The sequence below is a fragment of the Macaca nemestrina genome, chromosome 8, assembly GCF_043159975.1.
Source record: "Macaca nemestrina isolate mMacNem1 chromosome 8, mMacNem.hap1, whole genome shotgun sequence".
NCBI classification, from domain to species: Eukaryota; Metazoa; Chordata; class Mammalia; order Primates; family Cercopithecidae; genus Macaca; species Macaca nemestrina.
Genome location: NC_092132.1, coordinates 126,373,926 through 126,386,261, shown reverse-complemented (window position 1 = coordinate 126,386,261; position 12,336 = coordinate 126,373,926). Strand labels below are relative to the sequence as shown.

The 12,336-nt window shown below is 43.9% G+C and overlaps 1 protein-coding gene across 3 annotated transcripts in view; it reads right to left on the bottom strand.

Annotated features, from left to right (window-relative positions):
- Positions 1 to 12,336, bottom strand: part of LOC105481996 (nuclear GTPase, germinal center associated) — a 65,160-nt gene that overhangs the window by 52,228 nt on the left and 596 nt on the right. Inside the window, exon 1 of one of the 3 annotated variants that reach the window (XM_011741830.3) lies at positions 11,890 to 12,201. The exons of 1 other annotated variant lie outside the window; for it this stretch is intronic. The gene's annotated coding sequence lies outside the window, so the exon portion shown is untranslated. Of the gene's footprint in view, positions 1 to 6,980; positions 7,270 to 11,889; positions 12,202 to 12,336 lie in introns of those variants that run through there. One more of the 3 variants, XM_011741826.3, reaches the window with a different exon arrangement.

Below are 12,336 nucleotides of genomic sequence, written 5' to 3'. Positions count from 1 at the left end.
ACAAGAGGCACAAGCAATTTCTGGTTTGGAATACTGAGTCAGAAATGCTGACACACATCAAAACCTAGGTGCGTTACGAGAAAAAAAGACAGATGGGCTATAACATGGGTAAACATACCATAATGCATGTCAATAATTTTAGGCAGGGTGTGATGTCTCACATCTATAATCCCAGCACTTTGAGAGGCTGAGGAGGGAGGATCGACTGAGCCCTGGAGTTTGAGACCAGCCTGGGCAACCAAGTGAGACCGTGACACTACCAAAAAAAATTAGCCGGTTGGGGTGACACACACCTGTAGCACCTACTATTTGGGAGGCTGAGGTGGGAGGATCCCTTGAGCCCTGGAGGTCAAGGTTGCAGTGAGCTATGATTGCGCCACTGCACTCCAGCCTGTGTGACAGCAAGACCCTGTCTCAAAGGAAAAAAAAAAGCTGGATACAGAACTAGGATTACCCCTAGGAAAAATATCTGTTGTTTTCTGAAGAGAGCAGCTCAAGGAGCAAATCATATGAAAGGTTAGGCATCATATTATCACAGTGAGCACTGGAAGCAAAACAAAATGTATGATCCAACCAGTGGATAAATCCATGGTCGACCTCCAGGACAGCTGGTGTGCTGGAATTCAAACTCTCGGAGGAAACTGTGGAGCCAGATAAAGTACAAAAGAACTGACAGGCCAAGTTGATAAGAGGCGTGGTCATACAGACACTAAGATTAGGGTCCTTCAGTTGAGAGAGCTGTGGATTAAAGGGCAAAAAATCAAAGGGCTTTGAGTTTAGAGCAGAAGCAGTTGTGGTCACTGAATTCTGGAATACGGGTGGTGGTTTTGGCTTCTTTTGGAATCACAGGAACTTTAGTTCATTTGACTTTATTTACTAAATCAACAGTACACCAAGTCCGGCAAGGGCCGTTAGCATGTAACTAGCTGGGGTTGGGTTGGGTTTAGCTGCATGCAACGAAGACAGAAAACCACACACCTTCCTCCGTAGCAGCATCTATGGTTTCCGTATACAAGTGATTTGTGAACTCTAACTGAAATTTGGAATAACTGGAAATTATGTGGATTTGGTTGTAGTGGACTGGACTTCAAATTCCTTTGGCCAATGTTCAAAGACTAGCGTGAAGGGATCATTTGATGACCAAACAAAAACACTGGCAAGTGGAAAGGGATCATTTGCAAAAAGGCTAAGTGGACAGAAGAAAATAAACACCAAGTACTTAAAAAGGAAAAGCGATAAACAAATGGGGGTAGTTTGGTACAGACGTTCAGTATATAGTTGTTGGGTTGAACTAAATGATGAGGTGGGAAAAACATTAGGCTGGAAATCAGGTGTGGAAGTTTCCAGCTCCGGCTTTGCCGCCAATCAATAAAGCTGGAGAATTTCAGACAAGTCGTTTTATCACCCTGACCTCAGGTTTCCCACGTGTAAGGCAAAGACTGAACTAGTCCTTAAAGTGTGAGTGTTCTCTGATTTAGATGAGTGGTAAAAAGATGAAAATTCTCATTTTGAAAATGTCACTTGTCATTGAAACCAAGACCATACCAATGATTAGGGCTTCCATGTGGCCAAAGGCAGTACACCGAGAGCACTGTGATTGCAAGTGCATTGTATTAAGGAGAAAATGAGCCATGGGAGTATAGTCCTTCTTCAAATCATCCTGCAGTCTGTTTCCCCGCAAAGGGAAGGAATGGTGGTGTTCACTGTGAAAATTTGGTTTCTGTGGAGAAGCAATTAATTGATAACAGTCCAAATGTATTGCTCAGATAGGCAAAGTTCTGCCTGTGTGGTTTATTTTGCTTGTATCTCAGCTATGTGGTTAGCACTGAAGTTTTGCTTTTAGTGCTTATTTACATTCCTGTGCACTGAACCTAAGAATAGCATCTTTTAAATAAGATTGTGGACATTCAGCTAGATATAGGAAGGTCGCATAGAACTGGTTTCCTGATAAATAACTGTAACTTTTTACAATTACTCTTGCTTCTCTCCCTCTCCTTTTCTTCTGTTTGTGTTTGCTTATTGTCTTTTTCTTACAGGAAAATCACAGAGGCAACACAAATGCAGGTCATTCCTGTACTAGAACAGCTGCATATCATGGCATTGAATAAAGAATGCGGGCTGGGTGCAGTGGCTCACGCCGGTAATCCCAGCACTTTGGGAGGCTGAGGCAGGTGGATCATGAGGTCAGGAGTTTGAGACCAGCATGACCAGCATGGTGAAACCCCGTCTCTACTAAAAATACAAAAATTAGCCAGGTGTGATGGCACGTGCCTGTAATCCCAGCTACTCAGGAGGCTGATGCAGGAGAATTGCTTGAATCCGGGAAGCAGAGGTTGCTGTGAGCTGAGATCAAGCCACTGCCAGCCTGGGCAACAAAGTGAGACTCTGTATCAAAAAAAAAAAAAAAAAAAAAAGAATGCGAGGGCCCCTTCTTCTACAGATCCAGACCCTGAGGACCAGGAAGGGGAAGAAACTTGTCCAAGGTCACATAGTAAGGTTATGGCAACGAGGACTGAAACTCAGGTTTCCTGACTCCAAGTTCAATGTTCTTTTCATCACATTCAGCAACCTCTAATAGGCACTATTTAAACAAGCCCCCTGGAGCTCAGGCATAGGGGAATGGAGGCAGTGGTGCCTACAAAGGAGGGTTCCCTCAAACGCATGGCAAAGGCATTTCATGAGAAGGAAGGCTGTTGAGTGGGGAGAGAGAGTAGCAACTTGATAGAACTGTAAGCAGGAACTCAAGCTGAAGCCACTGCCTGCAAACTGCTTTTTTGTTTTTTGTTTTGTTCTTTGGGGTTTTTTTTGTTTTTTGTTTTGAGATGGAGTTTTTGCTCTATCGCCCAGGCTAGAGTATAGTGACACATGATCTCAGCTCACTGCAACCTCCACCTCCCAGGTTCAAGCGATTCTCCTGCCTCAGCCTCCTGAGTAGCTGGGATTACAGGCAACTGCCATCATGCCTGGCTAATTTTTGTATCTTTAGTAGAGACGAGGTTTCACCATGTTGGCCAGGTTGGTCTCGAACTCCTGACCTCAGGTGATCTGCCCACCTTGGCCTCCCAAAGTGCTGTGATTATAGGCGTGAGCCACCACATCCAGTCTTACTGCCTGCAAACTCAAAGACACCCTCAGAAGTAAAACAAGCCAGAGAGAGACAGACAGAGAGAGAGAGAGAGAGAGAGAGAGAGAGAGAGAGAGAGAGAGACAGACTATCAGAGGAGTACATTTTCACTGCATTTTTTCTGTGTTCAATGCAAAATTCAATGTGTTTATTACAAATGACAAATGTCCTTTTCTTTTCCCCTAGTTATTCTCCTTAGGCAGAATCTCATTTCACCCTACCTTGCCTCGCATCATTAACCCTTGCCAAAACTATTTACTTACTTAAATTTAAATACTTAAATTAGCACAGTTTCTCAAAGGGGCATTTTGGTCATTAACATTGGTTTACTCTCTACTTTTAATAAATATGGGAAGTGCTTGGTACATAGCAAGCACTAAATAAATTGTTGAATGAATGATGGTAGATATAATTTTTTGAGATCTGTCTATATCTAGATATAGATATATATCTTAGATGGTAAGATTAAGAATAGCAGGAATTATATTTATTATTTTATTTATTCATCCATTCATTCAACAAATATTTGTGAGTACCTATGGTGCACCAGGCATCGTTCTAGATACTGGGGATATAGCAGGGAACAGTATGGGCACGGTATCTGCAAACAAAGGGCTTCCATATTCCAGATGTGAATGGTGGAGTGAAAATTACTAGGGATTTGGAGTCAGAATGCCTGGATTTTTGCTCCTGCTCCCAAACTTCAGTACAACACAGAGCAAATCAGCTGATCTCTCTGAGCCTCTATTTCTCCACATATAGGATAGAATTGGTTAAAAAAAAAATACCTTTATCAAGAGTTAATTGGCCGGGCGCGGTAGCTCATGCCTGTAATCCCAGCACCTTGGGAGGCCAAGGTGGGCAGCTCACTTGAGGTCAGGAGTTTGAGACCAGCCTGGCCAACATGATGAAACCCTGTCTCTACTAAAAATACAAAAATTAGGGCCGGGCACAGTGGCTCATGCCTGTAATTCCAGCACTTTGGGAGGCCAAGGCAGGCGGATCATGAGGTCAGGAGATTGAGACCATCCTGGCTAACACGGTGAAACCTCATCTCTACTAAAAATACAAAAAATTAGCCAGGCATGGTGTGGTGGTGGGCGCCTGTAGTCCCAGTTACTTGGGAGGCTGAGGCGGGAGAATGGCATGAACCCAGGAGGCGGAGCTTGCAGTGAGCCGAGATCACGCCACTGCACTCCAGCCTGGGCAACAGAGCCAGACTCCATCTCAAAAATAAATATATATACACATATATTTATAAATTAGCCGAGTATGGTGCTGCATGCCTGTAATCCTGTAATCCCAGCTACTTGGGAGGCTGAGGCTGGAGAGTTGCTTGAAGCCAGGAAACAGAGGTTGCAGTGAGTCAAGATAGCACCACTGCACTCTAGCCTAGGCAATAGGGCAAGACTCCATCTCAAAAATAAAAATAAAAAGAGTTTGTTGTGAGAATCAAATGTGATAATGAATGCAAAATTGCTCTACAGGCACTTATGCATCTGTAAAAATGTTATTTTTTAAATATTTTGTGAAAGTAGTTAAACTAGAAATCAGTACCAGTATCATCCAGGCCACATCTGTTAGTCTTTGGGGAACAAATGCCACCTTAGCTGAGATCCTGACTCCCATTCTTGTCGCCACTGATCAAGCACATTGAGGATGCTCTACCATCTTCCTTAAAGAATCTTTGATTAGCTAGGTGCAGTGGCTCACGCCTGTAATCCCAACAGTTTGGGAGGCCAAGTCAGGCAGATTGCAAAGTCAGGAGTTCGAGACCATCCTAGCTAACACGATGAAACGCCGTCTTTACTAAAAATACAAAAAATTAGCCAGGCGTTGTGGCACACACCTGTAGTCCCTGCTACTCTGGAGGCTAAGGCAGAGGAGTAGCTTGAACCCGGGAGGCAGAGGTTGCAATAAGCCGAGATCATGCCACTGCACTCCAGCCTGGGCGACCGAGTGAGACTCTGTCTCAAAAAAAAAAAAAAAAAGAATCTTCCATCAAGTTTTTTCGTGCTCTCACAAGAAAGCAAGCTAAAGAATGAAAGAATGAAGAGGAGGAGACTATTAATGAAATGATAGAATGTTGATGAAATTTAGAATTTATTTCCTTTCTCTTTGAGTTTGAGTTTAGGTTTAAGTAACTTTGGTGTTGGCAAGATTTCCTAACCACCTTGTTGGCCACTGCACTGCTCTTCCAAATAGGGATGTCCCAGGGGAGCAATTTAAACACATTAGCTCAGAAGCAAAAGTGAAACAAGGGCCTCCAAATCTCTAAAGGAAAAGAGACATGTTTTCAGCATTAACACATCGGCTAATGTGTTCAGCATTAGAAGTGTGGCCACCAGAAGCAGTCATAGTAGAAGGGAGGCTTTGGGATGACATGTTTTTCTCCATCTTTCTTCCCTAGGTAAAGAGGTAAGCAAAATAAGCAGATATTTTCATAACGTATTTTAGCAGATTCTAGCGAAACGAATTTGAATCTTCTCATATTGCTCTCCCAAGCTTGTTAAAGCTAATGAGGCAGAAGATGACACTTCCCTCCTTATCAGGAATTCATACACCTGCCAGTAATTTCTGCAATAGCTGTTTTCTTTTGGGAGGAATGATTAATGACTTGCCTAAGATCACACTGTTCAGTAAAATTCAAACTAAAACCTGATTCCCCCATTTCTAGCCCACTGGCCTTTTTACATAGCCTTAAAATTCACTTAAACAGCCTGGGCATGGTGGCTCATGCCTGTAATCCTAGCACTTTGGGAGGCTGAGATGAGAGGATCCCTTGGGACCAGAAGTTTGAGATCAGCCTTGGCAAAAAAGCGAGACCCTCATCTCTACAACATTTTTTAAAAAAAATTAGCTGGGCATGGTAGCATGCATCTGTAGTCCCAGCTATTCAGGAGGCTGAGGCAGGAGGATTACTTGAGCCAGAAGGTCAAGATTGCAGTGAGCCATGTTCACACCACTGCACTCCAGCCCGGGTAACAGAGCGAGGCCTTAAAAACAAACAAACAAAACCCCCAAAATTCACTTAAGCAAACAGAAAAGTAGAATTTATTTTCCCTCAAGAAATAACTTGCTTTAAGAAAATCAAATGAGAGAGAAGAGATAAATGTCCCATACAGAAGAATTCCAAATAATTTACATAGCTACTCCATCCTCAAGGAGGTAGAACAAAACTCCCTGCTCCTTAAGTACGTGCTGTGCATAGCAACTTCTTTCCAAAGAGAACAGGGCAGAGATTAGAGCAGGGAAAGGGTCACTTTATAGCAGAGAAACCAGACAAGCACTGCCTCCACCAGGTGGTCAAGGTCAACACCAACAGTCCTAAATCATGTTGACTATATTGTCCCTTGATATGATGTGATGAGAACAGCACTTAAACTCTGTGACTCCTTCCCCAAAACCCGTAACTCCAGTCTAATCATGAGAATAACCTCAGACAAATGTCAATAAGAGAAGCCTACAAAATACCCAACGAGTACTCCTCAAAACTGCCAAAAAGTCTGAGAAACAACATTACAGCTAAGAGAAGCCTAAGGGAACATAAATAAATGTAATGTGCTATCCTGAATAGGATTCTACAGCAGAAAGCAGACGTTAGATAAAAACCAAGAATCTGAATTAAGTACAGACTTTAATTTAACAATAACATATCAGTATGTGTTCATCAGTTGTAACAAATGTACCACACTAATATAAGATAATAGGGGAAGTTGGGTGGGAATTACATACGAATGCTCTAAACTATCTTCTCAATATTTCTGTAAACTCAAAACTGTTCTAAAAATTAAGGTCCATTTTAAAAAAATCAACCACAAGTTACAGTATAAATTACATAAAAGAAACAACTTACCAGATGTCACTGAAAACAAAAACAAAAACAAAGTTCTGCTTTGGTTATAGGAGTCCACAGAGGAGATGGTGGCAGCTTCTCCTTGGTTCAGGTATTTGGAACCAGCTGGGGTACGCAGCCCTTTGGGCCACAATCGCAAAGCCACGTTTACACAGCAGAAGTGAAACTGACTTGCCAACAGGGAGCTATTTACCACGGTCTCCTCCCACAGATACTGATTTATGCTGTCTTCTTTCACTGAAATCTACATTTGCCAGGGGCGGTGGCTCACTCCTGTAATCCCAGCACTTTGGGAGGCCAAGGCAGGCAGATCACTTGAGGTCAGGAGTACAAGAGCAGCCTGGCCAACATGGTGAAACCCCATCTCTACTAAAAATACAAAAAAACAAAAAAAAAAATTAGCCAGGTGTGGTGGTGGGACCCTGTAATCCCAGCTACTCAGGAGACTGAGGCAAGAGAATCACTTGAGCCTGGGAGGTAGAGGTTGCAGTAAGCCGAGATTGCGCCACTGCACTCCAGCCTGGGTGACCGAGCAAGACTCCATCTCAAAAAAAAAAAAAAAATCTAAATGGTACATGAAATGGGGATCTTGCATCCTTCTCTGCCATGTTCCTACAAGTAGGCAGATCTGTCTTTTTTCCTTTCCAGATGCATCGCTGCGTCCCTCCACAGCATCCTTTCTCTGAGGGTGAACACTATTCAGATGACTGGCTCACTGGAGCAGATAGGAAAAATGCCCCAGTTCCGAGAGAGACAAAGCACTGGCTCCCAGACACCCAACTATAAGACATGACTGGGAGAGATGGAGGATATGAGATAATAAATATAAACTTATTCTTGACCCAAAGTCTTAAAATTCACCAAAAATAACATCTGCCAGAAATAAAACAACACTGGATTATTTGAGTGTAGAAATGAGTGATATACTGCTTTACATCTCTTTCTGGAACTTAAATTTTAAATCCGTATATTTTTATTTTATTTCTTTATTTACTTAGGGACAAGGTCTTGCTCTGTCACCCCCAGGCTGGAGTGCAGTGGCGCGATCATAGCTCACTGCAGCCTCAACCTCCCAGGCTCAAGCCATCCTCCCACTTCAACCTCCTGGGCAGCTGGGACCACAGCCATGTGCCAGCATGCCCGTCTAATTTTAAATTCATATTTTTAATAAACCCAGAAAACAAAAATTTTAAAGTACTGTCCAGGAGAGAAGAAACTAAAACCCACTCCAAATACAGAGAAAAAGCTGTTCCTTGAACCCTCAGCTTCAGGGTGTAACTTTTTTCTTTTTTTTGGTGAGACAAAGTCTCGCTCTGTCACCCAGGCTAGAGTGCAGTGGCATGATCTCAGCTTACTGCAACCTCTGCCTTCTGGGTTCAAGAGATTCTCCTGTCTCACCCTCCTGAGTAGCTGGGATTACAGAGGTGCGCCACCATGCCTGGCTAATTTTTTTTTTTTTTTTTTTAAATTTTAGTAGAGACAGGGTTTCACCATGTTGGCCAGACTGGTCTTGAACTCCTGACCTCATGTGATCCGCCCACCTTGGCCTCCCAAAGTGCTGGGATCACAGGCGTGAGCTACTGTGCTGGGCCAAGGGTGTATGGTACCTTTAAAAGCCAACTCAGTCATTACCAAGAAAACCCTCAGTACTCTAGCTATGTATTTAGTCCAAAGAGGGGATTCAGAATGTAAAGAGGTCAGAACAGGGAAAGAATTGAAGATAAATGTTTAGACTGTGGTCTTAAAAACTGCTTTGAACTTTTGGCAAGATGACGTCCCTCCTCCATAAGAAAACCACAGAAACAGCAAGCTAAAGTTCAGAGCAAAGAAAGTCAGCACAAACGCCACCCTGGGTGCTGAGTCTTATACTGATCTCTAGGCAAAATCACACCTTACACTTAACATTCATGTCACGCGTGCTCAGCTCTCCCTCTACTGGCTATTTCTTAGCTTCAACAGTTCACCACAAATGCTACTAAATTACTTAATTACTAAAATTAATTTTGAGCATGTTTAAAGCTTCCTGGGGCCAGGCACAGGGGCTCACGCCTGTAATCCCAACATTTTGGGAGGCCGAGGTGGACGGATCACCTGAGGTGAGGAGCTCAAGACCAGCCTAGCCAACGGGGTGAAACCCCATCTCTACTAAAAATACAAAAATTAACCAGGCATGGCGGCACACACCTGTAGTCCCAGCTACTCAGGAGGCTGAGGCAGGAGAGTTGCTTGAACCCGGGAAGCAGAGGTTGCAGTGAGCGAAGATCAGACCACTGCACTCCAGCCTGGGTGACAGAGCGAGACTCCATCTCAAAAAATAAAAATTAAAGCTTCCTGGGTTCCTTTGTTTGTTTGCTTGTTTGTTTGTTTTAGACAGGATCTCACTCTGTCACCCAGACTGAAGTGTAGTGGCGTGATCACGGCTCACTGCAACCTTGACCTCCTGGGCTCAAGTGATCCTCCCGCCTCAGCCTCCCAAGCAGCTGGGACTACAGGCATATGCCACCACACTTGGCTTAAAAAAACAAAACAAAACAAAAAACCTTTAGTAGAGATGAGGTCTCCTTATGTTATCCACGCTGGTCTCAAACTCCTGAGCTCAAGCGATCCTCCCATCTCAGCCTCCCAAAGTGTTGGGATTACAGGTGTAAGCCACCGGGCCCAGCCTCTGGGGTTCTTTATGGTAGTCCTTGGCACCTGCTATTGGACACCTGAATGCTAGGCCTGTTAGATGTTTCTCTATTCTCTCAGGCTGAATTTCCATTGAACTCACAGAAGCAATGAGAATGTCCACAGAGCCTCATCATCACACCCAACCACCTATCCAGTGCTCTGCCCTCCAGCCTGTTACTAGATGAACTATCCATGCACCCATTAAAGGCCAATCCCTTCTCTGTGCACCAAATTCCATTCCTCTCTCTAACTGAAGAACCACGTAGAGTACCTCCTCCTCTTCTCTAATTCACCAAACTTTCACTCTCCACTGGATTATTCCCATCTGTGAACAGACTTGATGTCATTTATTCCACCTTAATAAACACTCCCCTGAACCTCCATTTCCCTGCCAGGTATTAGTACATTTCTCTGTACTTCTTTATGACAAAACTCCTAGCCAGGCATGGTGTCAGCACTTTGGGAGGCTGAGGCGGGAGGATCACTTGAACCCAGGAGTTCAAGACCAGTCTGGGCAACATAAGGAGACCCCCATCTCTGCAAAAAATAAAAATAAAAATTAGCTAGGCATGGTGGCATATGCCTGTAGTTACAGTTACTTGCGGGGCTGAGATGGAAGGATCACTTGAGCCTAGGAGGTCGAGGCTGCAATAAGCTGTGATTGCACCACTGCACTCCAGCCTGGGTGACAGAGCAAGACCTTGTCTCCAAAAACAAACAAACAAACAAACAAACAAACAAAACCCCACAACTCTTCAAAAGAGTTGTCTCTACTTACTGTCTCAAATTCTTTTCCTCTCAAGCTAATATAAACCTACTCCAGCCAATCCTTCACCCTTCCCATTCCATTAAAACTGTTCTTGTCAAAGTCCACAATGATCCTGGTCAATTTTCAACCTTTATCTTCCTTGAGCCATCAGGAGCATTTGACCTGGTTGATCATCCCCTCCTGTTTGACAAACTTCCTACACTTGGCTTTCAGATAACCACTGCCCTAGTTTCCATCCCATCTTCCTGGAAGTGCCCCTCAGTCTCCTTCGTTGGTTATTCCCCTGCTCCTCAACCTGTTAATAATAAAATACCCCAAGGCTTCATCGTTGGTCTCTTTCCTTTCCACAGCCACCTGTTTCATAGGTTTCCATTTTGCTCACACGCTGATGGCTCTCAACTGATATCCAGTGTCAACCTCTTTCATGTCTTCCTGTTCACTAGTCATCAGAAAATACAACAGGTTCAAACCAATCCCCGCCAGTCCCTTGAAACACCTCTCCACCTAATCTTCTCCATTTCAGCTAATTCTAACCACATTGTTCCAGTCCCTTGGTCCAAAAGCTTTGGTGTCACACTTGATGTTGCTGTCTGCCTTTCATATGCCACATCTGATCTGTCAGAAAGTCTTGTTGAAATCTTCAAATTATATTCAGAATCTGAACACTTCTCACCACTTTCACTGCTGACTACTCCGATTTGAGTCACAATAATCTCTGGCCTCGTTCAGTGGTTCCTAAACGTTGATGCACGTTGGAATAACCCAGGATCTTTTAAACGTGCTAATGCCTGATTCCCACCCCTTGATATTCTGATTTAATAGGTGTGGGATGGGATCTGGGCACTGGGATTTTTCACTGTTCTCCAGGTGATTCCAATTGCAGCAAAGTTTGGGAATCATTGGCCTGGCTATGGTAACCGCCACCCACCTGATCTCCCCACTTCTACACCAACCCCCTCCCGCAGTCTATTCTTAATGCAGCAAATAGACATGCTCTACATGCAATTCTAGTAGGGTATATGTTCCTGTCTTTATTAACGGGAGAGGTTCTTAATCTCCAGCCCATGGACAAGGGAGATTATAGATGGATTTCAGGAAAACATCCCAAGTCCTGCCTCCAAATTTTGCAAAATTTTGTGCCTGTTTTTCTGGAGAACGTAAACCAGTGTCTGAGACAGGTCTCAATCTGGAGGTTTATTCTGCCAAGGTTGAGGACACACCCAGGAAAAAGAGACATAAGTTATGGTGGAATCTGTGGCCTGTGGTTTTTCCAAAGGGAGTTTTGAGGACTTCAATATATAAAGGGGAAAGAGCAGGCAGGAGGGGAAAGAGAAACAATAACGCATTCATTTCACACTCAGTAAATCTGCCTTTTACAGAAGACAAAGTAAACATAGAGGAAGGAGTCAAATATGCATTTTTCTTGGGGTGGGCTAAAGGGTGATTTCTAGTCTTGTCTTTGTCCCCTACCTGTTAATTTACACGTCAAGGTTGAATTCAACAGAACTGTTGTAAGGTGAAGTTCTTGCCGCTCACAAGGAATTTCCCTGTGAACAACTCCTCTGGGAGGATACCTGGGGAGATATGTGGGCTTCTGCCTGTGCAGCTGTTTAGGAACAGAAGAAAAGCAGTTTTTGCGTGACTCAGTTCCCAAACTTAACTTTTTGTTATCGTTGTTGCGACAGGGTCTCACTCTACTGTCCAGGCTGCAGTGCACTGGACAACAGAGCACAATCTCCACTCACTGCAACCTCCACCTCTGGGTTCAAGAGATTCTCCTGCCTCAGCCTCCCAAGTAGCTGGGATTACAGGCGCGCACCACCACGCGTGGCTAATTTTTGTACTTTTAGTAGAGACACGGTTTCACCATGTTGGCCAGGGTGGTCTTGAATGCCTGACCTCAGGTGATCTGCTGGC